Raw genomic sequence first — 27,509 nt, 5'->3', positions numbered from 1 at the left:
CTCCCAGCCTCCATCTCTGTGGTCCCTGTTGGAGGCCATTTGGCAGAATAACCCCCAGCTGTGGTAGCATTTGACTCTTGAAACTTATGGATGAAATGTGCGCTGTCAGCATGGAAAATTATCTTTATAAATTTCAGATGAAAAAAGTCTTACTGAGCGTGTATCTTTGTAGTACAATACATTCTTTAGGGCATGCAGGGTGGGGCAGAAGTAGCTTTACAGTTGTTTGTGTGGAAAGTAATACAATAATTAATCAATAATAACACAAGAATAAACTGTTTCACCTGTTCACAACTGTAAACCTACTTTTGCCCCACCCTATATATAATCAAAGGCCTTTAGTATATTCTCTCGAGGAGATTGCTGTGAAATTTTATTAAAGAGAAATTGAAGAGCAATTGATAACAATAAAAATATCGTTTTCTCTTCCAATAAATGCATATAACATACTAGGTTTAAATAGCTCTTTTCCCATTGAAATCTAACCATATTACCCATACCACACATAAGCTTCTTCCTAGTTACTCTTCCTCCCCAAATAACATAATTTTTAAACAATGAAATAAATCTCCTATTTGTTTTAATATGTGCTTAAACAATTTTCTAATGATTTAAACATGAAAATACTACTGATGAAGTAGATGTTAATTTCTTGAGTGGAGGGTGGGAGGCGGTAAAGCAAAGAATGGGAGTTATTGTTTATTTTTCATTTGACCTTGAGTCTTTTACTTTTGGATAATGACTGGGCAATATAGATATTCTCAGCACAGACTTTTACTTTATTTTTTTTATCAATAATCTACATTTACAGGAAAATTATTTTTCAATTTGTTTTATGGGGTTTGCTGACTAAGAATGTAGTCATTATTGTAGCCATAGTACCAGAATAGTCAGGTGGTTCCTAGTAAAATCGTGTGTTAGATTTTTGGCACCAGCCTCATTAGAGTTTTTATAAAATCTATGCTGATCTTTTGATTGTTAGCCATACAATTTATTAAGAAGATTTTCAAAATTAATTTCTCCTTCAATGATGATGCTAAGTCTACTATTGTATTCTGTGATGTTTTGAGTTGTCAGTGTAGTGTCTATTTGCCTAGTAGAATTGAATGATTGATACAATAAAATCCATTAATTTATATAACTTACTACTGTTTCCGTGCTGCTGTGGAAAGCTGACACGAGTGGCGGCCAAATTCAGAGGAAATCTTTGTGATTTTGGCATATGTTGTATCTGCCATATATAGGGTGCGGTTCACCCAACGATAACAAAAGGGAAATGTTAGAGTTGTTACTTATAATTAAGCCACAGGGAGAGTATAATAAGCTTATTAATTGAATTTCTTCTAATTGAAACATTAAGTATGAGGACCATGGACTCCTTCAGATGCTGTAGCACAGGATTATATTTCTCATATTTTGAGTCTGTCTTGAAACAATTGGAATTGCTGTCCTGGGGATGCTTGGAAGCAATGGAAACGGGCCAAATGCTTTCTTCATCAAAATGAAAATGATGACTTTATAAGATATACTTAGTTAATTTTTAGAATATATTTTTAAACACTTTATCAATAAGTTATATTTTAAAAAATCTTATTATGTATGCCAAAATGGTAATATTTTGTATTTATTTTTGGTCATTCATTGAGGATATTTTAAAGTTACCTCCAGGTAACTCCTAAATTTCCCAAATATACCTTGTCATGGTTGTGCTCTAAAGAATCTAATGTATAATGCCTTTTAAGTCCTGAATTCCATTCCCAGGAGTCAAAGAACAAAGCAGGCATATACTTTTTAAAATAGATTTTTTGTCCATATCACTATTTTGTGGTTTGATGCAGAACAAACAGAGGGGTCTTAAATATTGGGTTGTATAATTTTTTATTTTGGTTCCAGAGAGCTTTGACTTTCAGCTCGTGCGTGGCTGCTTCCGTTAGCAAAGGAGGCCATTTTGTAGAAAGGACTGGTTGAAATACTTAACCAGAGGCGACCACGGCTCTCCTGGAATCCACGCCATTGTTTGCCGCTTTCCTTCCATCAGATTCTTAAATGCACACAGTGTGCTAAAAACTGTATACTAAACATACAATATACTTTTGGCCTTTCTAAACGAGTAATATATTGCATATTGATAATAAAATCGTTATTATAAAGTATAGTTACCTACCATAAGGTGAATCATATATATCAACTAGGAAGTCCTTTTCGGTGAATATGCTATATGATTATTATAGGTTAGATGTTATTCAAGCAATTTCTGTTTTATAAAGAAATGATAAGGTATAATAATGCAAATAAGGGCAATTAACCATACCTCTCATTTTATTTGGTGTGTTTAGCTAATTATTCTATGCATATATTATATTTCTGTCATATACCTTGATTTTTGGTGGTAGGATTGTGTTTTGCTGTGATTTGCTGAAATTCACATTAAATTTGCCACCCTCATACAAGATGTTTAGTCTGGTACCTACTTAATGTCATAATGTTTAAGAAAAAGCATCTAGATCAGTAGATATTGAGGCATATAGAAATTCACAACCTCATTGTCAGATATTCTCCTTTGCCAGATCCCTCTTATTGAAATTACTTTGCAGAGGGATTTGATTGATCCACTCATGTTTTTTAATACAAAGAGAATTTATATTTTCATCATGATTATTCTAGAAAAGCATCCTCTAACATAAAAGTTCACGTGTAATTCTTGTTTTGCTATTGAACTGCAATGTAGTAAAATAATTTCTACAATTCTCCCCTTTGAGTTAGAAGAAAAACAGAACATAGGCTCCTTGATCCCTTCGGTACTCTTTTAGGCCCCTGAACCACTTACAGATTGCTTGATCTTTTGTTTGTTGCCAGAGTGAGTGGTGTGTCTGAGACTGTTACAGAGAACCTTTGTGATCCACCCCAGAGGTGGTGTCACTGCCTTAGGACAGCTGTCGATGTGACCTGTTGAGGTGTAGACGCATTGTGGCGTCAGGGTAACCGTAACAGCCACTGTGAACCACCGTCAGTATAATGGAAGTGAGATACCACAGGCTTGAGGGTTATCAGTGATATGTGAATATACTGGACTTAGAATTCATAGCTGGTAGGACAGGTCTTGCCTAACATTGGCATTTTTATGCCTTTGTCGATTCCCTAAACTGAGAATTACAATTCTAGTATGAACAGTTTTTGCATAATAAGTGGTCATGTCCACTCATTCTAAAATGTGGGATTTTCAGAAATCACTTCTTCCTCTCTTCTATTTACCAAAAAGTTTTCCATAAAAGATACATGTGGTGAAACAGTTTTAATTTTTAAAATTATTTCTCGATAAAATTATTTTCCATGAGTTTGGGAATCTGCGAACAAGATTAAAGTCTCCATTAATAACCTGATGTGGTGTGTGTGGTGCATTAAGCACTAGCTGTCATTCTGCAAGGATTGCCTAAGGACAAATTTAACAAGATGTATGTGCCGATCAGTGTTGTTAAACCTACACACAGTCTTTGGGCTTTTGGGGGGAAGCATTTTTCTATTGAAAATACTTGATTTTAATTTCTTTATATGCCAACTACTTTCAAAAAGGATTTGAGAGGCAGCATTTTATAATAAAGACATGCTTAGATGGGTAAAATATAACTGAAAATAATAATTATGCAATAAATGATATTAACCACATCAGAAAATCCATACATTAAAAAAATACTCCTGTTAAGTACAAGTTTGAGCTCTGAGTTTGCCTAGAAGCCATTGCAAAAAGGGAAACATGATGAATTGTGCGATTCTAATTATTGAATGAAAAAAATCATACCAGTTCATGCTTTCTTTCCCTAGCTCTCAATTTAGAGAGAAATTTTTGACATGGGACTTAAAGGACACTGATCAGAATAACTGATTATGTTATCTATATGTTAAAACATTTGGAAATAAAATCTGGTAGGAAACCTTACGTTCTTTAATTTACTTTCATGAAATAGGTTCATATCCTACCTGCATAACCAAAATAATATTTCATCATCAGTATTTATTCACTGATATAGTTTGCTTGGTTTTGAGGTAGGAAACGTTTTTATATCTTTGGGTCAAACTGGACTGATTGCTTGGATAAGGCAAACTATGTAAACTGTGTTTCCCCCAATGTGATGAGGCTGTTGCTGTTAGCGTAACCCTGCTTTGTGTTCCTCCTTCCCCCTGGTGACACACAGTCACAGCAGAGTGCTTGCCTGGCCTTCCAGCTGTGTACACACCACTCTTTGATACTCATCCCCTGACACCCTGTGCTGTTTGTCTTAGAGGGAAGAGAAGTGGGATTAAGTGGGTTTTAAGTATTAAGTGGGTTTTGCTGCAATGTACATAATGTCTTTATATCATTTTTTATTTTAATTTTTTATTGAATTTATTGGGGTGACATTGGTTATTAAAACCATGTAGGTTTCAAGTGTAAAATTCCGTAGTGCATCCCCTTTACACTGCATTGTATGCTCACCACCCAAAGCCAAGTCTCCTTCCATCGCCACTTACCCCCCTTTACTCTCTCCTACCTCCCCACATTCCTCTTTCCCCCTGGTAATCACTATGCTCTTGTCTGTGCCTATGAGGTTCTTTTTTTTCTCTTCTTAACCCCTTCACCTTGTTTAATGTCAGACATTAGAAGAGGTAGTGGGAAAATGGTTTGAACAATTCACTTCATTATTTCACAAATAATGGACTTGTGGTAAAACCACACGTTACAAATATTAATTTATTCTCTTTAGATGAAATTTCATAGCATCATCTGAGTGCATAGTGTTAAGGTATCCTGAGAACCTTCTGTGTACATTTAAAATATACATAGAGGTTTTCCTAACTAAGCCACTTTTAAAAGCCTGTGGGGGAAATACTGTTTTTCTGACATCAGAAGCATGGGTGACACAGAATTTTCCAAATAGGACCAAAGCCCTTCTTCTCTTTTGACATAGATGCATTGATGGAAGGATTTAGTATCCAATAGTGCTGTGTCTAATATTATTATGTATGAACTTAATCATATATATTATATTTATACATCATTTTATATATATATATATATTACTATGTATAAGAATACTATTTCTTAGGTACATAATTAGGAGAAAATATAGAAAAATGCCCTTTCAGGTAAAGTTTACATTTTTTATAGGTCACCAGTTTTTTTTTCATTATAATTCTAAATTCTATAATTATTTTTATCTTATAAACACAAGATTAGCATATATACCTGTAATTAAACTATTATAAATAATTCAACTTGGTCCTCATTATGGATAAAATTATATTAAGTTTAAAAAGCAAAAAAACAGGCTGAGCCCAATAAATTGATTTCTCTAAGAATGATCCATTTGTAGAAGTATTATACAGTGTATCTTTAGTCCTGTGCATATTTTTTAAATGTGGCAGTTACCATGGAAACCACATTCTATGGCATGTGGTCCACTTTCAGATAAAGAATGTTCTTTTTAAAGACAAACCTTCCAAATAGCATATAAAATATTCCCTTTGAATTAGCAACCTCATGTCAGTTAATGATGATTGTTTTAAAAATCTGTCTTTTGTTCTCATTATACTTAATAGGTTTTTTAGAAATAGTAATATTGTTCTTGAAGAAGTAATAATTCAATGCTGGAGATACTGAAAATAGGGGGTATAATGTGGTAACTGCAGTGGTGAAAATCGGGGAGATTGTCCAGGAACACCAATCTGTATATATAATATGTTCCGCCAGACAAGGAACTTTTAGTCATAATCAGGTGTCTAAGCATCCAGCAATAGTGTAGTGAGATTAAGTGAGCTAAAGAGATGAGCACATCCAATTATTTTCCATTTACAGAGAAAGGACCTGTGGTTCAAGGACATTATCTTTCCCAAGGTCACAGGACTAGCAAGCCAGGGCTCCTTAATCTTAATTCAGTGCCCTTTATCTCACAGCCTCTCTCAAGAAAGCTTTTGGATTGTTTGAGAGACTTAGACATGGCAAAAAAGGAGCAGCCTTCTGTGTGCATCTCTGCCTAGCATGGGAGACAGACACTGGCGTTCTTTGTTCCCCAAACTGAGAATTTCATCGCAATTTGCATTTCTTTCAGTGATTTGCCATACTTGACATTGCTGCAGAGTCGTGATTGAGTCACGGGGCTTGAGTCCCAGCGAGTAAGCAGCAGCTCCTAGAACCACACCCAAGTCTTACGCTTGTGTGTTTAGCAGCAGCAGCAGCAACACATATTTATTATGCTTCCCATGCGCCACCCGCTCTGCTAGGTCTCTTACATGCATCATTCCATTCAATCCTTCCAGCACCCTATAAGGGTTGTACTTCCCATTTGGAAACTGTTTTGACCTTCTTACATGGGTCAGAAGACGGCCGTATGTATTTCCAATTTATCGATGAAAAGACTCAGAAAGCATAAGTCAGTTGCCCAAGGTTGCATAACTAGTAGTTAATGTAGCTGAGACTCAGGGCAAAGGCCTGTGGCCCATGCTTCTGCTTATGTATGAGCTCTTTGTCTCTGAATTTCATTTATTCTGCCTAAATTCTGTTATATTTTCCATTTGGGGTTGCTACTACATTGCTAGATTTAGAATACTGATACCCATAACTCAGACCATGTAAACCAAATCAAGTTGTCGCCAGTAGTCTGACCCTTTCTCCAAAGCGACAAGCCAGGGCTGTGTGTCTGTTCCGAGACAAATTAAACTCTGAAGAGATATGTGTTTCTTAATATTTTATTTGGAATAGAATTTTCCCCACAAATTTCAGAATTTGTAGAATGGAAAAATAAATATGCTTCTGGAATGGGCTCACTTTAGGTTTTCACATTATTACCAAAATAAGAAGATATGCCCAGAGTAAAGTGTAGTAAGCTGTTAGGTCAGTGGGCTGGCCGGTCTCTGTAAAAATGGCACAGGAATGTGCATTTAATCCGGTGAATAGGGCTTGTCGTGAATGGCTCCTTATAGGTGAATGTCTGATATAATCACATATTAATTTGGAATATTACATATGATCCATTCATTTTATGGAATGTATCTTTAAATCTCAAAGACCTCAAAGTTAGTATTTTCCCCCCTAAAGAAACCCATGCATTTTGTTCCATTGCATGACAGCAGCTCGTCAAAACCTTTCAGAAGTGAACCAAGTAAGCTCAAACATGAGGACTTTCTCCATAAATATATGAGGAATAATTAGAAAATGTGTTTCTTTAGAATCCTCAAAAACAGTTTGTGTTGATGTGATTTTGGCTTGATTCTAGTTGTTTTTGTAAAAATGAAAAGTTTTCAGCTGAATCCATGTTTTGTATGAAATACCGCAGAGGTAAGTCACTGTCCACGTGCGGGATGTCAGTCCCGCTGGCCTGAGGAGGCCCCCTCCAGCCGTTTCAGAGCACTGTTCTCCCCCGCCCGCCGTGGCGCAATTACTGAGGCTGCTGGCAGAGACCATCTTTGAGGAAATATTGGGTGAGCAACTCTTCTGCCTTGATGTCTTGGAAAAGCCATCTTTGGCTTTCCAACTCAGCCAGTCCTCTAAGGGACATCACTGATGTCTTTATTTGTATATTCGAGGTAATTTTTTGTGACAGAGAGGTTGAAGCCCAAGTGCAAGAAATGATTGGCAAAATGATGATATCATCTCATGTTCAAAGGGCTGGCAAATTGAGGCTTATTAAACTGTCATTCTGGCCTCCATTCAGGACTAATTGGAATCATGCCTAGTTGCATGATACGAAAGATATTTAACACCTGAGCATTTTTCATGAGGAAAATGACAGAAATTGATGTCAGGGAGACCTTAAACTCCTGTTTGAGGAGGAGAGCAAGACTTTACATGAAAATAATAGTCTGCATTACATGAAAATAATAATCTGTTTTCAAACTACTTAATATTTGTGTACAAAAACATTTGAAAAATATTGTCGTTGGGAGGAAACCTTTCAGTAATAAAAATTGGCCTAATTGATGCCTAAAGAATTGAAATGGGTGGGTTAATGTGAACCTTGAGATGTTTCTCAGTTGCAAAAAATATTAAAATTCAACGAAAATTCTTTTTCTTCACTTGTTTGAGCAATTATTTTACATTGTTGCCTGACCTCTCGAGTCCTTTGGGGTGTTTGTATACTGGGAAGTTGGGGAGAGGTCACAAGAAACCAGAAAGAAGCAAGGCACCATTAGACTTGCAGGGTTTGAAAATGTGTGGGATTTTTCTGGTTCATTTTGATTTGTTTTGTTTAGTTATGAAGTCAAGGCCTAAACTCTGTGGTTGTGTTTGATAGTGAGATCATGAATTCATTCCTTAGAGAATGAAGTATGTGACCTGGAGCTGGGGTCTCTCCTTGTTAGCGGGGGCCTTTGCAATGCAGCATTAGTCTCAAGGTGTGTGCGTGTGTGTGTGTGCCACTGACATTATCGCTCTGTGGTCCAGAGGAGCTTTCTGTGAACATGGAACCAACAGTCTAGGCAGGCCTAGTATCTCAAAACAAGGGAATTTTCCAGTAGAAATACTTGAAAGTTGCAGGTCTTTAAAAAGGTTAAAATTCAACTGGTGATTCATTCATCTTAAGTTTGCTCTTTAAGTCAGTCTTTATTAATGAAACAAACCCCAGATCCCTAGGGTCAAGTGGAACCTTATTTATTTTGTTATTTGCAAAGATGTCATTTAATGTACAGAATGCATGTGTTCACCAAATGTTTCCTGAAAACACTTTTTGTAATGTAAATGCTCTCCTCGCTTGTTGGGCAAATGTTATAATGGCTCCGGATAAAGTGATGTTGGCATGTGCAGCAAGAGAAGTGGAGTGTGAGGGGTGAAAGCTTTTTGTTCTTCAGTTATTCAGAAATCCCTGCCAAAGCTGTCTTAGACCAAAGCCATGAGTGCGGGAGGTACAGTGTGTTCCACTCACTGTTACAGTCAACCCTGAGATATGCAGATGTGCAGATGCTGGGTCAGACTTAGGGAACCAGGGAGACACGCAGTCTTGCCCTCCTCCCTCTCTAGCCGTGTCTCATGACAGGCAGTGAGCATCACAGTCTAGTGCCATAAAGTTGGTATTTCCTAAAAAATAATCCTCCAATTCAGAAATAAGGGTTGCATGATTTTCTCGTGAAAATTATAATTATTGTTATCTATTCTGATTGCTCTTCGAATCTCATTGTTCCATATTGATACTGACAAAATGGAACTCTGTGATTTGCATAATTGTGACTCTGAATAATATATGAATCAAGTTTACTTCCACATAAGTTTACCAGTCTGTAAAGCTCAGGCAGAATTATGTATGTGGAATTTCCTAAGACATAGACTTGATTCAACTTGATTTATTTATTCAATTAAGACTCTTTGAGTGCTGTTTTGAGTGCTTTTTGTGTATACCCTGGGGCTGGGTGTACACAGTAGGACCTGCTCTTCACATCCTGACATGTCCCTGGGTTGTGTAGGGTATGGCCTCTATGGCCCAGGGGATCCCAATGTGGGCACAGCAAAGAACAAGACAGATCACTTCTCTGCTCTGAAGGAACTCCCACTTGAATTGGGGGGAGACAGATGATAGCATAAAGCCCAATGCACAGGAGAGCATCACAGCAGTAACTGGCAGGTAGAGAAGTAAAGTGGAGAGCTGGGATGCAGCGGCCCTTGGAGAAGGCCTCTCCCAGGAAGCACTCTCTAAGCCCAGGTGTGATGGTGGGAAGCCAGCAGGACAAAGGGAGCAGGGGGTGCAGAGGCCCGGTCGGAGAATAAACGTGGTGTGTGCTAGAAATGCAAAAGGAGGCCTATGTGGCATGAGCGGGGCAGGTACAGGGCAGGGAGGGCCTTTGAGAATTTGGATTTGATTTTAAATGTGATCAAAAGACAGGTTTTTAAGCAGGAAGGAGACATGATCTGACTCAGTGTTTAAAAGGCCATGGCGGCTGTTGCGTACCATCCTGGATGTCTGTGTGACACCCATGCTTGAGGGAATGGGTCCTGCTGCTGGATTAGATGTGGGGAATGAGGGAGAGAAGTCTTTAGAGTTGGGGTCTGAGCAGCTGGATAGATGGCCGTGTTGAATATGAAGATGATTAGGAGGGAAGAACCATGAAAGCAAGAACTCTGTCATTGCCAGGCTAAGTTTGAGCTACAGCTTAAACATCCAGGTGGAGATGTATCAGGCAGGGAGCTGATATGCAGGTTGAGATTCCAGAAAAGTGAATTTGGATGTCATTGGCATATAGATCGTAATTAAAGGATGGACTTGGATGCAATGACCAATTTCTTATCCAGTAGGAAGGCAGAGATGCTGGCTTATGATCAGTCTCCTCCACCTCCTGGCTTCATAAACTTGAGTCACCCACTTTCTATCTCTGGTCATGCTTTTCCACATCTGTAATATTTATTCATTCATTTAGTGTGATCTGTTGAGCTCCTACTATGTGCAGGACACTATACCAGACCTTGGAATATTAAAAACGGAACAATCGCTGCCCCCAGCTTATAGGCTGTGGGGAAACAGGCTTGTGTGTCTGTCATAAAAGGAGGGTAATATGACTCATATCAACAGACAGGAGGAAAGATGCCTTCCTCTCACATGGACAAGGAGTGCATCTTACCACACATCAAAGGCTGCACAGCATAGGAAACAGTACCACCCCTGGTCAGAAGGACAGCTGTCCTGGCCCTTGAGTCCCCACGAAGGCACCTTTCTGCTGATCCTACCACCTGAGTGGTGTGATGATTTAATCAGGCTTTAAAGATACTTTCTTCACTGTTCTGTGGGGTGGAGGGAGATTAATATCCTCCCTTTCCCTTCTGTCTGGAGACTTCACCTCCATGCCTTCCTTATCTACCCGATGAATAAGGAACTGGTGAAAATACCAGCCTGGAAGTGGACAGTTGTATTTCATGGCCTCCTCTAGTGGGCCCAGCTTTTAGGCCTTCTAGAGTTGCAGACATTATACAGCAAGTGCAATAAAGTGACAAAGGCGCTTTGATGCCAAGTGAAAACATGGCAGTGATGTGGTGTGGGGACATGGGATCTGGAGAGATGGTCAGGAAAGGTTGCATTGAAGGAGCTATATGCATTGAGCTTTAAAAATGAGTATACATTTGCTATGCAAATAGAACAGGAAAGGCATTCCAAACAGGAGGGTAGCATGACCAGTACCTGGGGAACACTTTGTAGCATGTTGAGAAGTCTGGCCTGGATCACCTTGAACACTGGTCTCCGTGTGGGGTTATACCTCCATCCATGTTGCCATTTCTACCCTTCCACTTCTCCACCTCAGTGGTGCTCATTGCCCCTTCTAGTAATGATTTGAAACAGGGTTCTACCAAGTAGGCTCCATTAGGATATAGGAAGAAAAGAAACAGAGCTTCTATTTATGTGTATTTGCGTGTAATCTTTTTAAAATACCTGTTTTGTGCAAATTTTATAATTTACATAATGCATTAATATAAGAGTGTTATATATAGTAGAATTATATATATTCGCCCTGGGTCACATGCCCGCATTTTTATGACACGAGTTTAGAGATCCTAACTGTAAACAGTCAGAAGTCACTGAGGAATTTTAAGCAGAGGATTAAGTACTGGAAGGCGCTGCGGCTGGAGGCTGGGTGACTGGTCAGGAGTCATCCCAGTGAGCTATGAGAGAGACTTAGTTGAAGCGCTGACAGTGAGGGGAGCTGATGTGACAGTGAGGAGAGAGAGGAGACCTGGAGTCATGGTTTGATGTGCCACAGGACACTTAGGTGTCGATGTCACTTAGGCAAGTGAAATACGGGACTAGAGTTCAAAAGTGGGCTCTCCTTTGGCTATAAAGATGTGAGAGTCACCTGGATGGATGGTAATGGGTACCAGCGGGAAGATGAGCTCTCTAAGGAGGGGGCATAGATGAGAGAGGCGACACTCAGTGCCTAAGGGAGCCAGACAAGCAGACTGAGAAAGTGGGTTAGCAGGGACAAGAAGGGAGCTAAGGGAGAGTGTTTTTCAGGAGCCGGGGGAAAACAACAATACCCAGCTCCTGGATTGCTGTGAGAAATTGAGATGGGCAACGAGTTTTGAAAAACCCTATAAATGTTTGTGTATTTATTTTACCATGTGGACTGTGGCCATGCGACAGAGATAGACAACGGCACCAAAGAGCAATCCGCAGCTAGACATGAACTTTGGGATCAGGGAGCCCATTTCAGAGATGGAAAACACGAGGCCCCGATGCATGAAGCACTCGGGCACTTAGTGGCAGTCAGTCATGATTTGTGGCAGCACTGAGCCGGGCTTCCTTAGTGACGTGGGCAGGATGATCAGCTACATGCCCAGCCCTGTGCCTCGGGTCCCTCTGCCGCTCCTGGGAGCACTGAGGGTTCAGGTCCCCGAGAGCCTTGCCAGGGGGACCAACAAAGGTTTCCTAGCTTTCCTGGAGAAGCAGCGATCTGTTGTCAGGGTCACCCAGGGAGGCAAACAGGACCAGGTTTTGCCTGGGCCTGTGTAAGAGCCCAGAGTGTGAGGGTCTGAGATCAGAGGGAGGATGCATCTAGCCCAGCATCAGCCTACAGGAGAGAGGAGGCCACAGCTGCTCTGACGCTGCCCTCGGATGTCCCCGTTCTCAGGCCAAGTCCCTGGGCGGCGGGAAGGCTCCCCCTCCAGCCCGCCTACCACCTTCCGGGGACCTGTCAGTCACCTGGCTCAGAACATCTCTCTCTAAGTGGATTTCTCTGGGCTAACGCTCTCTCTCTCTCGCTTGCCCTTTTCTTAATGCTTTTTGCCTTGACTAGGCAGCTCATACCTGCATTTAAAAATCAAAGTAAATATATACAATAAAATGAATTCTGGAATAGGTCATTCATGAACACTTTTAAAATGGAAATGAATAGAGCTACAAATGATTTCTTTTGAGATGGAACCGTATCTCCTAGGATTCCTCCACTGACCTCTGTTCATTCTTCAGCCACTGTACACCTCCTTGTGGCAGTCACGGTGCTAAGAGGGGGTATAAAAAACAGGACAAAGCCCTCCCCTGGGAGAGTCCACAGACTTGCCAGGCCGTTTAGCAAGTGCACAGAGCATTGCAAATGCCAGCATGGCTGTCATCTAGTCACCTGCCGCACGTCCCCAGTCAGAAGGCTGCGCAAGCCCGAAGGAACCAGGGAAGTCTTCCTCGCAGGGAGGGTCTGAACAGTGTTGAGGTAGAGAGAATACCTGTCCTGGCCACCACCTTGTGACACTGATTCTAATTAGATTGCTGTCATCACACTGGAATCCAGTCCACTGAAGAAATGGGGGTTTTGATGGATGGAAAGAGTGTGAAGGTTAAGGAAGAGGAAAGCTGCTGAAGATACCACTCCTGGGGTGCCAGGGGGCGTGGTAGTCAGAAGACTTGGACATCTGGGGAGGGGGACAGGAAAAGATTTAGAAAGTGCAGACAAGGAGGCAGGAAATACTTAAGGCGGCCTTCACCTTGGAAGTTGCGTCTAGGGTTAGGAATACCCAACTGCCCCCTCTTAGGAAAGCAAACCCCAAGATGCCCCTGTCCTCATAGAAAACTTGGGGGGCAGGTGAGAGAATTGCAGTTCAGCTTCTTTGGGGTAAGCTGTAGACCATCACCTATGAGATCTGTTCTCTCCTTCCCAGGCCTGTTACCTGATCCTGCTTGAGACTATAATTCCCTCTCCTGCACCTCAGTCCCCACCCTAGTGCCCCACCTGCTGAGCTGCCTCATTGGTGCCCTTGTGGGACTGGGCTCAACATTAGCTATCAGAGGCACACAGGGGCCGGCTTCAAGGCCTGACCAGTCCTGGCCATGGACGTTACAACCTGAGGGAGGAGCCAGTAGTTAGGAGCTATTGGACCTGGAGCAGTAGGAAATTTCAGCATCCACTTTTACAAGAAGGGCATTTTCTTTAAAATGTGGTTTTGTTGTCTATAGCAATATAAACTTTTTCAACTAGAAATGGCCTAGTTTTATTTTGGGGGGGTTATATGCTAGACACTGTTCCGTCTGCTTTCTGGGAAGAGGTAGGTATTATCTCCGTTTTACAGAGGGAAGACAGACCCAGCTGTGCAGCTCTTAAGTGCAAGAGTTAAGACTTGAATTCAAGGCTGTCTGACTTCAAAGCCCATGACCTCTCTCTCCCCTGCACCTCGTCATGATATGATAACAGGCATACCCATTGGTGGGGAAGCCTTTTTATTTTTTCTTTGCTACTACTCACTAGTGACTTGTGGTTAACATTCATGAATGTCGTGAGGGTGGTTTCACGAACAAATCAAATTGAAATGTCAGAACTATTTAGAAGGGCAGATAGTTCGGGGAGCCTCTGAGTCCCTCCTGCAGATCCTGGCGAGGTATCCCCCAGCATTGTCCACATGGCGTCCCAGCCTCCTTTCTGAGCAGGCACTCATGTCAAACTGTAGTTATGGCTGCAGCATTCCCCCCTAAGCAGCTCTTTCTCTTCTGAACCCCGATGGCAGCCCATGGTTGTTTAGATTGAGCTCAGGAATGTTTTTGTACATTAATTTGGCTTGACATGAGTTGGTGCACAAATTAATTATTCAGGCACATACTGTTCTGTGTACATGAGAAGAATGAAGCTGTGGTGAGTCACATTCTAACTACTACATGTGAATGGCAGTGTTACTGGCAATCAGACTACTAAAGTACAAAAGCTGGCAACATATAGCAACTCTGGATGTGGGCAGGCCCACAAAATTAGCATAAGTATGTGAAGCAATCAGAACAGTTTTAGACTTCCTAGGAAAGTGCCCCACGCTTATCTAGTTCTAAAAGAATGTGGAATAAACTATTCATTTAACCAAGTATAAAAATATGTCTGCTATGCAGTTATAATCATGTGTCATTAATCAGAAAATACTGCAGAAACTCTGACAAATTAAAAACACAAGGATGTGTCTGCGAGGGTTTTCTTAGCCATTAAAAAGCCGCTTCACCTCTCGGGCAAGCTCTTTTATGGCAGCTTCTCGCTCAGTGTACTGACATCTTCAAAGGCTCTGACATCTGTTGGCCTTTGAACTACCATTAAAAAATATTATCCCATTTCCATTCTTTTATGCCCATTTTTTTAATTATAGCCCTTCTTTCAAGTTGGGAACATGGTTGGTTTAAATGATGCTGTCCTTTCGTTTTCAGCCACCCAGCTGCGGTTTGAATAAATTGATGTAGAATCAAAGGCGGGACTTTAAAGGAAAAAGGTTTGATGGACTTGGACTCCGAACCAGATGAGGTTTTATGATGAAAAGGGTTTAATCCCAGCCCAGGCATTGCTTCTATCAGTTGAGCAGTACAAAGCAATTCATATATATAGGTTCACGCGAAATGATCTATTTTTTTTAACAGCCCAGATCTCTTCAGGACTTGCAAATGTGGCATTAGCTAATATTCAGAGAGCTGATTTCCTTTCATCCACCAGCAGCTTATGATTAGAGTACAGTTCTCGAATTGGAAATGAGAGCTGCAACACAGATTTAAAGCTGTGCTGTCTGATTTGTATTCAGTATACATGTCACTGCGGGACAGGCTGGTCTGGGCCAAGCCTGCTCGATACAAGGAAACACAGTGTCATCATCTGAGATCCTTAGTCACAATATCAGCCACTAATTAAGACGGCAACCTCATGACTATTAGCGAGGTGTTTGGTTGATGGGTATCTCTTAAAAGTTGACAAGAAGGATTTGAAAATGCATCCTCTCTTTTGCTCCACATTTCTCTTGCAGGCAGTGTGTCCAGATGCATTCATTGCAGGGTAAGGGAGTATAGCCAGGTCGCTGAAACCTCCTTTTTAAAAAGGGGAAACAACAGTTTTAAAGTAATTACTTAGGTGGCATGAAAATATTTTCCATCATTCGATTATTGATCTGGGAAAAAAATCCTTTTTGAAAACAGACTTGGACATTGTCCTGCTTGGTATACTATTGAATGATAAATATTATCTTGAGCCAGAAGATTAAGTAATTAGGTAAGTAGTTGAGGATATTTGCAAACCTAGAACACAGAGCTAAGTCCACTCTAAAGTGGAAAGCGATTACTTTATAATTTTTTAATGGTAAATCGGGGTAAATAGTACTTTCACTATTTTCCTTAAGTTAATGTGCACTTGCCTTACATTAGAAATTTTCTATTTCTCAGAATTTAGAAAAATGGTTCTTCCATTTACTGGGAGCTTTGCCACCATTTACTTGTGCAGATTGGATCCTCCTGCGCCCCCTTTTTCAATCCTCTTCAAATAGAATTTCCATTTTAAACAACCAGTTAATATCCAAACCATAGTTTGAAGAAATTTTGAATGTGTATAAATTAGCAAAATAGCTGCCAGTCAATGGAGCAGACCTTTAATTCTTCCTTTCGCACAGTCTGTGGTCTGCGCCATACTCTAGAATGTCTCATTTCTGTTTTTCTTCCTTCTTCTTAAAAGCAAGCAGGGAATAAAATACTTCCATAGAGCATTTACCAGGAAACACATTCTGCCTACTCCTAGTTTATGTTTTGCGGATTCAGGAGAGTCTGCTGAGTTAGGAGGAAGAAGTTGGCTTTCCCTCAGTGGATCCGATTTTAGCTCCCCCCATTTATCTGTAACCAGCCAGGCTTTCACTGCCTTCGCCACGTAGTCAGGTTTTCATCACTGAACTCATCCCTTTTGCTGTCCCACTGAGTTATGTCTGCGTCTCCCCGGGAGCCCTGACTTTCTGCATGCTTCTCCGAGTTCATCCTGGCTTCCCGTCCCTCTCCTGGCTCCTCTACCTCTATGCTAAATGTCAGAGCCTGGCCTCTCCCTTCTTTTTTTATTCTCTTCAGTCTTCTGTTAAGTGATCATCTACATTTCAGTCTTCAATAATGACTTTATGCTGATAACCTCAAAGATCCCATCTCTCATCTGAGGGCTGAACTCACATACCCAGGTACCTCTTGGCACCTTCTCTTAGCTCGCTCACAAATACCTCAAACGTCTCATGTCCACATCCTACCTTCTCTGTGTCCATAAATGGCATTACTGTGCACTCAGTGCTCAAGCCAGAGCTTGGGAGTCATTCTTGAATGGCTTCCTTTCTCTTAATTCATAGTCTAAATACTGTAGATTCAGCCCTCCATATAGATCTCTAAACCAGTCCCTTCCACCCACTGCCCTGGTCCAGGCACCACCACCTTTCACTCAGACCTCCACAGTAGTCTCTCCACTCAGAGGCTTGCTTTCCCTCTGGTTTTTCGCAGTGGCCATGGTGATCTTTTTCAAAATGTATATTAAATTAGGAAACTTTTTGCTGCTAGAATGTACCAGGCTCTTTCCTGCCTTCGAGCCTGGGCCCATTCTGTCCACTGGAACTGGAAGGCTGTCCCTCTCTCTGCGTATGATTGACTTCGCTTTCTTTAAGTTGTAGTCCGGTTGTTAACTCCTCAAATAGGACCTCCCTAATGACACTAAAAAGGGCTTCCCCTGCAGTCCTCTGTCAGAGCGCCTTGTTTGGGAAGAGGCAAAAACGGGGAAGACACACTTCGTCACAAGGGTGAAAGACAAACCCAAATGTTACACAGTGCTGGGTGTGGGGTTTAGGGACCTCGTGAGGCATTTATTCTGCAGCACAGAGACCTAGGCCATCCGGAGAGGGCAGTGGCGGGGTGCATGCTCTTTGGGCACCGCTCTTGGAGACTCTTCTCCCACCTGAAGAGTATATTAGTGTTTCTATAGTGTTTATTCAGTAAATAAGCAAATATTTTATGTTCATATAGTTTCTCCCTGCAGAGGCTGCCACGTCCAAAGGAAGCAGCAGGAGCATAATCAACAGAAGTTTCTTTCTTAGCTCGTTTTCAACCCTCCTCCCCCCCAATCAGCCAAGGAGCGAATCTGGCTACTGATTCTGTGGTTGGAACCATAGTCTAATGTTTCTCTCCACAATTTACATTAAAGTCTTCAAAAGGGGGTCTATACAGAGAATGTCTTCCACCGTGTTGTCTTTTGTTGCTCGTCATTGAGAGTGGTGTGGTTACATCTTAGAGACGCGCTATGTGCTCTGGTACGTGGACTGAACTCAGTGCGCAGAAACCCTGTTTTCATGCCATCAAAGTGTTGCCGCTAAGAGGACAAGTGTGGTGACTGCTTCATGACATATCAGTACCCAGAGCCACTGCTTGTTCTTTTCACCCATGTCCCATGGGTGTGATGTTATAATTAAGGATAGTTGGCAAAGGGAACGTAGTCTGAGATCATCTTCAAGAACTTCTTTAGCCCTCTTCCAGGCAATAAATTAACTTTTAAGGGAAAATATAATAAGATGATTGTTTGAAGCTATGTCTTATGGCCAGCGGGAGAATATACATCCATGCACATGTGCGCGTGTGTGCGCGCACACACACACAACCTTTCTTCTGTTTTGCCTCTGAAGTTAATGTGTGAACTTGGCTGCAGCTGTTCTTGTAAAAATAACACAAAGGGGAAAAACACGCCAGTTATAATAAAGTAGCATTGCTCTATGCTACAGAGGGCCTTGGACTTCCTATTTTTGGTTTTCACCATAATCTCATCTGAGATCAAGAGTGTGGAATTAATTTATGTATTAGGCAAAGACTCTGAGGGGGAGCAATTGGGAGGATTCATCCCTTGAGTAAGAAAAGTTACGACATTTACTGGAACTGACAGTGGCCACACGGCCCCTGTTGTGGTCGGAGGTGGGAGACAGCCCTGCGCTCAGCACCCTTTGCACCTGAAAGTTTCAAGGTGGCCAGTTGCCTCTACTGAGCTTATCCTGACTCTGAGTCAGAGACCTCAGAAGTCTCATGACTCTTATTTTTCTCTCAAATTTTCCTTCACTTTGTCTTTTCGCTCAGTGTTTCTGCAGATTCCCTTCCCTTTATGCTCAAGAATCATATTTTTAAATGCTGAGATCTTTTTGTACTTTTCTATTTATTTTTTAGAGCATCTTGTTTTCATTTTATAGATGTAATAATTTTTCCTCCCTCCAAGTCTATGAATTAGAATGTTTTAATACCATTCTCTAAATTATCTCTTTCTTACAGGGTTGGTTTTTCTATTTATCATTATATTTGTCTTTTCTATTTATTCCTCTTGGCTTTTCTTAGATGCTCGATGATTCTTGCTTTCTAGTCATGCTTACAAAAGATGAATGGTGTGTTAGTTTCCTGTTGCTGTTGTAACAAGTTACCACACTCTGCGGCTTAGCACAATAGAAATTTACTATCTTTCAGTTCTGAAGGTGAGAGAACAAATTTCTTTTACAAAACTAAAATGAAATTGTCTGCAGGGACGTTCCTTTTGGAGGCCCAAGGGAAGACTGTGTTTCCTTGTCTTTTCCAGCTTCCAGAGGCCACCTGCACCCCTGCGCATGGCCCTGCACCCGCCACATCCTTTCCTCAAGGTGTTTCCATTGTCACATGCTGCCTTCGCTTCGACTCTGGCCCTTCTCCCTCCCCCTTATAAGGACCCTTGTGATTACATTGGGCCACATGCAAACTGCAGGACAATCTTGGATCTCAGGATCCTTAATCACATATGCAAATTTCCAGTTATAAAATAAATAAGTTCTAGGGATGTAATATACAGAATGACGACTAGTTATCAGTACTGTATTGCATATTTGAAAGGTGCTAGGAAACTAAATCTTAAAAGTTCTCATCGTGAGAAAAATAATTGTAACTGTGAGGTGACGGATGTTAACCAAACTTACGATGGAGATCATTTTGCAGTATATACACATACCAAGTCATTGCGTTGGATGCCTAAACTTATACAATGTCGTATGTCAGTTATATCTCAATGAGACTGGAAAAAGCCCTTTAAAGGTAACCAGTAAAGGAACTAAAAATGATAAAGCAACTGTGTTTCGAAGATGGAGGAGGAATGATGGCGGATGGAGTTGGAAGCTAAGCCTTCATCTTTCATAGCAGGAAATACATGGTGGTGAATAAATTAATAGCTTATGAAATATATAGTGGCATGAGGGCGTTATCAGCAGAGTTACAGACACAACTGAAAGAGGTGAGTGTGTCTACCTCTGGGAAGTCAAACAGTAAAGTACGGTTTCATTAGGAGAACTTTTGAAAGTAAGTGTATTGGGGTGACCTTGGTTAGTAGAGTTACATAGGTTTCAGGTGTACAGTCAGTTCTATGACACACCATCTGTATATTGCATCGTGTGTCCAGCGCCCAAAGTCTCTCTCCCTCTGTTGCCCTAAAGTTGACCCTCGTGACCCTCTCGGTCCCCCCCCCCCCCCGGGTAAGCACCCTCTGTTGTCTGTCTATGAGCCTGGTGGTCTTGTTTTTTCCATTTGTCGATGTCTGTGTTATGTCCCACATGCGAGTGACATCACTGGTCCTTGTCCTCTCCCATCGGACTTAATTCTCAGCACGATGCTCTCAGGACCCGCCCGTGTTGTCACAAACGGCAGTGTTTCCTTCTTGTGGTGAGTAGTTTTCCCTTGCGTGTGTACATTCAGAGCACTTTCATGCCATTTGGTTTGTTTCACTATCTGTATTTTTTTATTGTGTATCTTAGAATTTTAAAGAAACACTTGAGAAAATGTCATAAAGAAAATGTTTGTCAATGCAGAGGCCCAATTTTTCTGTTTTCATCTACTCTAATATTTGTTTTCTGAGGCGCTCCTGACTAGTAAATCCATAGTGCACTTTCTCAGAGAAATTTGGAGGCATTCAGAAGGCTTTATCTGTTATTTTAGCGTTCAGCGATCTGGCATCCTCTGAAGCAGCTATGGAACGTCATTTACTGCGTTCCTACAGGAGTGCCCAGTGAGGTATTTCTGTCATTGGTGCAGCAAAGGGATACACTTTTTAGGGTTAGGAAAACAAGGATAAGTCATTGGGGTTTACTGATATGAGTAACTCAGAACAGCGTAGGGACACCTTATGTGTGCTCTGCAATGGCGGTCGTGTGTGCTTTAAATAGAGCGACACAGTTCCTCTGTTGCCAAAGTGAAGAACAACAGAACGCAGGCGGAGTTTCGTCAGCGTGGAAAGTACATCCGACGGTCCCCAAGGTGCAGCAGTCAGTGTTATAGCGAGCAGAAGGCACAGAGCCTAAGTGGAAAGAGAACTTAGAAGAATGCTCTGAAACAGAAACTTCATAAAAAACTGAAACATTGTCAAAGATAAATAGAAGTCTGATTGAGGCAGGACTTTCTTCGTAAATCTTAAACATCTTGTTGAAATGTAATTTCATGATGTGGTAAAATGTGAGTGAGAAACAAGATACCAGGCTTTATTAAAATGGTGTTTCAGATAGGTAACTCACCAGTGCGTGGGAAATCACTCCCTGTGGAAGAATCTAACGTGCTTTCCCCCACTAGCGTTGTTTTAGATTTCCTTAGCATCGACGTGTTAGTTGAATAGTTTTTATTGATCCAGCTGGCAACTCTTTGTAAAATAAAATATAAGGACTAATGGTCACTAAAGATTTTGCTTGAAAATTTAAGAAAGTACCCCAGCCACCTGAGTCTAAACCTCTGTGCAAAATTTCTATGAGTTTCAGAGCAGGAAGCTTTAGTTAAAGCACAGGACTGTCCAATAGAGCGGGTGAGGAAAGTCAGAGGGCCTGAGAGCTGATTCTGGTTGCTACTTGCATAGTTTGTGAACTAAGATAATACCTTAATCCAGCAATTTCCAACGGTGTGCTGCAAGAACCTTTAAAACATGCAACACCTATTTAGTCAGGGGCACTGACCTCTTTTCCCTGAGATTGTCAAATGAAAAAATGACCACAGCCAGCACAATAATAGCTGTTGTAAATGAATCAAAATTATACCTATTTTTTGTCAGATTGACAAAACATGTTTTTTGATGTGTCACAGAATTTCAGTAGTTTGTGTGCCATGAGATGAAAATGGTTGAAAATCGCTGCCTTAATCCAATCTTTTAGAGATGCATTTTATTATTTTTGATGAGAATGATAATACCTACACTTTTATTATAAGGGTTTCAAATAAGTCTGTGAAGCTGCTTGTAAAATTTTGAGGCATATGAAACACACACAGGCACAATGGTTTTCTAAATCATAGAATTGAAATTCAGAGGATTATTTAAGTGATGTGGTTTGTATTGTGCATAACATTTAATTAACAGTATCCACTTGATTGTATACATCCAATTATAATCATACAGACCTGGGGGGAAAATCTTTCCTTATGACTTTTGAAATTGTATTATTGTATATGCCCACATCCAAGGCATCTCTTACTGAACAAACAAGAAAAACAAACAAAAAACCCTTTACATAATTTTTTGCTAATAAAAGTAATATGTACCTTCTCATTTCTTTGATCACATTCTTAGTTCCGTCTCTGCCTGCTTATTGGCTGCTGTGCTGTGGAACTGCCCAGAGTAAGACGAAGGTCATAGAGTTCTGTACCCATAGCAACATGTCTTTCTGTTTCAGTACTTTGCAGGTATTTAGTTTCATTCAAATACTTTCTTAGGGTTTGCTGGTTTCTCAATAAATAGCCTGAGCATAAGCCTAGTAATGTCAGTACCCTAGGACATGGCAGAGGGAGGAGACCAGATACCTAGGTAGCTAGGCATTAAAATGGACCTTTAAAATTATTAGGGGGTTCAGAAATTCAAGTAGGTCAGTTTTAGGATAATGAAGTCAGATCAAGAGGTCAGGAAAAGGACTTCATGAGTCCAGGTAGTTAAGACAAGAGATGATAAAAAAGGATGTGACTACGTAAAGACAGGAATCTAATCACCTAAGCAATTTTGGGTACAGGTAGTAACCTTGGTTTCGGAACATGCGTGGAGTCAGGAGTCCAAACCCCAAACTGTGAAGCAAATAAGTATCCGAGATTGAGGGTAACAACAAGATTTAGTCAGCGGGTGGCCCAAGTTCATGGCTGTGAGCCTACCTGGGAGGCAGGATCTCGTTTGGCGAGAGCCCTGCTGGACGTGCCCTTCTTGGCAGGGAGTGATCCAGAGGGCGGCTGGCCAAGTGCAAGCTTGTGTCTGAGGCTAACTGGAAGAGAGGGTGAAAGGAGCTTCTGAACCTTTTAGGGTAATAAAAGCGAAATCATCTGTCTCATGTTTTGTCAGGTGACCTTGTTCAGCACACTGAGCAAGTACAACAGGCACCTAACTAGCAGGCTACCAGCAGGTTAACAGGCATCAGCAACTGGGTGACTACTGACCAGTGGGAGTTACAGGTAGTTACATGGACAGAGCCTTTAATTGCAGGATGGTTTTGGAAGAGCTCTGCATTAAGTTGTGGAGGCTATTCTTGTTAACAAAACTGCCTATCTTCAAATATGTTTAATATTTATTTGTATTTAGGGGAAAATCAATTCATGTATTTATCAAAAGTGTTAAGCTAATTCAAACACATTTAATTTTTCTTTTCATCTCTAAATTTACTTATATTAGCATTTTTTTATGGGTTTTGGTATCTATGATCTGGATCCAGATAGCTTTCCTTCCTTAGTTAGTTTTAAAAGTTTTATAATTAGGATCTGTATGCCTGTAGCTAAGTGCTTGATTATCTAAGATGCATAACTTTACTTAGATTTCATAACTGTCTAGTTTTACCAGACTGTAATGTTGAAAAGAGTTTGACATTATATTTAGTAAAACGAATCCTTGAAGTGGTAGCCTAAATCCACCTATGAATTAATTTTAAACCTGTTTTCATAGTATGTCATTGTTATGAGTCATGTTTCTAATGTCCATATGCCAGTTGTTATAGAGCTATCTATACCTATTAGATTAGATATCTATATCTAATACCTTCAAGCTAATATACACTTGAATATATTTAAGAACATCCTGTTTTACACTCTTATAGAGCCTCAGCTGAAAATACCCGTGAAAAGGTTAATATAATTGAAAGTAATTTTAATGTGAAAAGGCTAAATTATTAAAATTTAACAATTATATACTTTATATTTATAAGCAGAGGTAAATAACATCACCATGGATTTAGTTAGAACATTTTTTTTCTAGCTATTTGCACTGACTTTGCCCCCAAAATACCTTTTTATATATGGTGAATTCATTTTATAAATAGAGAGGTAAAAGCCACAAGTAACAGATCATGTACAAAAATACAGGTTATTATAATAAATTAAGTTGTTGCTGCAGTCTCAAGGGGTTGCTGTGTTGATGCCCAAATCCCCCAGGAGGCTTTCTCAAGTGGGTGGATTACGAGCGAGGTAACCTCCCTCTCTTGGCTGACTCCATACCCTACACATAATACAGGGTATGCTGACCTCTAAGGTATCTTGGGGTGGCCCACCTGGACAGTAAAGCTGTCTCTTAAGGTCAGGTTGACTGGGGAGGACACTGTGCTACCGTGCTGGAGATATTCATATCAAGCAATGGCTTTAGAGTGGATTTACTTTAGCCTGGGTCCTTGAGCTTCTTTCAGAATTCCTAGAACTAGATCCGTCAAGAGTTACACTGCTTCATGCACTCAGAGAAAGGAATATTAAACTAGGTATCCTTACTTGTAATCTAGTGTTTAGGGGAAAAAATTGAAATAATAACACTTCAGGTTTATTTCTTTAGATGAGTCTGACTTATAGTATGTTTTTAATGCACACTTAAATTAGAAATGTGATTCTGGTGTTTACATGGTGCTGACTTAAAATATATCGTGTGATCCTTTTGTATTAGTTTCTGCAAATATTTGAAGAATCAGTCGCATGAAGTGCACAGTGCACAGAAATGCATGCGTGCTGGGAAGGAAATGCTGTCAGAGGTAACGATAGCGGGGCGCCCCGTGCCCATCCTGCGGAGGGTCACCGAGTGGGCTTCACCCTCCTGAGGGCAGGGCTCTTCACCTTCCCTCGCCCCTTGCTGGAGAGCCAGCCCTGTGCCTCTGCGTGTTCTGGATTTCCCCACATTTAATTAAGCAGCCTAACTTCGGAGTGTTTGCTCTGTAAAGTCCTCTGGCTGTTAGCACAGCAGTTCGTGTTTTCTGAATTCTCACCTTAGGGTGTAGAATGTTTGCATAGAGAGGCTAATAACTGGTGGAAAACCTAGGTCAAAATTTTGCTGTTTTGGGAAATGGGAAGTTTAGTAAATGGAGAGAGAGTGTTGGAAATCTACTTTCCAATTACTCGACTGTTGTTCTTTACAGAAGGTTTCTAGTGAAGAACTCAGCCCGAATTTCATTCTTCTTCCCAGGCCAGGTAGGTACCTGTCACTCCGAGAAACTGTCAAGAAAATACCTTTGAGTGTTTCTAGACGCTGCAAATAACACCTTCCCAGCACGTGGTCCTCCTGGTCCTGAGCCCGATGTCGCAGCCAGTGAGCTGCGGGTGATGGGTCCAGGTTGGCTTTTCAGTACTTAGGCGTGGTCTTCTCAAGGTGGCATTTACCAGGTGCTGTTTGAAGCTAGTGTCTCTTAGTGTCGTTGTTCTCAAGTGGGTATTTCCACTTTTCTAAATTTGAGTCTAGAAAATTTTTATATATTTATAATTTATGCTTCTGTTAATTAGATAGTTTCGTTGCTAAAATAAATGCTTATACATAGTAGTTCTTTTAAGTGAGTAGACATTTATTTGCAAATTTCCCAAAATAGTTCAATGTGCTGTGAATCTTTTTTCCTTTTAATTGTAAGTTAATCTAAATGCAGATTGTTCTGGGTTTTTACTCACTTCGCTCAAGAACTACTTTCAGTGAGATGATTTGGGTGGTTCTAGGATAAAACTAGAAATTTCACCATCGGTTGTGAGTTTTTAGCAGTGTTGCCGTTGCGCAGCCCTGATGTTTGCTGGTCATGGGGCTCGTCACACGTTCTGCTGCCTTTTCCACGGGTCCACGTGCCAAGAACGGGCGTTCTTCTCCTGTCCTGTCACCCTCACCCTTTTCTTTATTACTCTGCCTGGAGTACTCTCTTCCTTTGCAGGTAAAAATATTTTTTCTCTCTTCATCTATGTCCTTTGTAGTATGTTCCAAAACTGTGTATTAATGGTTCTAAAATTTTTCACCAAATGAAGTTTTTTCTTGCCTTTCCTATATGTTTAAACTGTCCTCTTTTTCATCGTGTGACTTAATAGTGTCATTGTGGTCAGTGATGCCACATTTTAATTTCGTGTATAGAATTCCTTCCAGAGTTAAGCGATCCTTTTGGAATTTGGGGTGTGTAAGTCCCTTTCTCATCTTTACAAGCTGTGGAGGAAATGTTTTCACTGAGTCACAGGTGAGCTCATGACTTTATCTCTAATTCCTGAGTCTAGTAACTGTAGATCAAGAGTGAAAGCACAAAGGTACTTTAAATATACCAAACATGCAAGTTGGATCTCAGAAAAAATTGTGAATTACCATAAAGGTAAGTCTGCTGGCTCTTCGTTCTGAATATCTTGCAGTCAGTTAAGGGGTTTATAAAAGTATTTTCCATTGGGTAGCGCACAGGCATTATGAGTCAAGAAAGTTCTGCTTGCATCTTAGATGCAGCAAGTTAAAAATGTGGTATTCAAAAACATAAGTGAAATTGAGGGACATATCCTCAACAAAAGAGAAAATTGTCATAATGTTTGCATTAGAACATTATTAAAACTGTTGCCTCTACCTATAGGTCCTTCCTTTCCCATGCTCCTGGCATCCCTGTCCCAGAGGCAACCATTGTCCTTAATCCAGTGGTATTATTGGCTCACTATCCCCACGTACACAGAGATATGTTTTATTTCTCTTGGATATATACCTAGGAATGGAGAGAATGGACTTTTGTCTGTTGTGTAAGGTAGGGATCTGATTTCATTTTTTCATATGAATAACATACTGTCTTAGCACAATTTTTAGACTGGTTCACCATTTACCCACTAAACGGTGATGCCAGCTCTGCCCAGTGTGAGCCAGTACTTAGGCTGTCTGTTATGTTCCACTACTCTAGTTTTTCTATTCTCTATGACAGCAGTTTTCAACCAGTGGGCTGCTAGAATTTTTAAAATATGCAGCACCTGACTATTTAGTCAGGGGCACTGACCTCTTTTCCCTTAGATTGTCAGATGAAAAAATGACAGCAGCCAACACAACAATCCAGTGTGAATGCCCTGTCTTGAACCATAAATATATAGGTCATATAACAGAGTTGCACTTTATTGGTCACATCGCATAATAAGGTTGTGTCTGATTGGTTAATTCTTGCTACCACAAATCCTTATATGCAAGCAGAGGCACCTGATTTTTTAAAAAGTCACATTGGAGCAAAAAGGGTAGGTAATTACTATTATTATTTTTGTAAATCAATCATAATTATACCTATTTTTGGTCAGGTCAGCAAATAATATATTTTTTGGGTGTGCTGCGGAATTTTAGTAATGAGTTTATGCGCCACGAGATGAAAAAGGTTGAAAATTGCTGCTGTGATAATATTACACTGTGTTAAATGTAGTGACACTATTTTAGACCCTAATGTGTGGTCTGGAATGTCTCTCTTTAGGAGTATCATGGTACCCTGTTCATCCCCATACGCTGTAGATTCAGCTTGTCAAGTTTCTTGAAAGCTTTTGTTGAGACTTTAGTTGAACTTGCGTTGATGGATGCTGTCAGTCAATTTGGGGAGAACTGATGGAGAGACT

General features: G+C 40.6%; 1 protein-coding gene across 1 annotated transcript in view; it reads left to right on the top strand.

Annotated features, from left to right (window-relative positions):
- The window catches only part of CEP112 (centrosomal protein 112), a 217,300-nt gene that overhangs the window by 97,154 nt on the left and 92,637 nt on the right, over positions 1 to 27,509 (top strand). The window lies entirely within an intron of this gene.

This window comes from Miniopterus schreibersii (genome assembly GCF_964146895.1).
Source record: "Miniopterus schreibersii genome assembly, chromosome: 16".
Lineage (NCBI taxonomy): Eukaryota > Metazoa > Chordata > Mammalia > Chiroptera > Miniopteridae > Miniopterus > Miniopterus schreibersii.
Note: the sequence above shows the minus strand (reverse complement) of the source record. Positions and strands in the feature narration are given on the sequence as shown.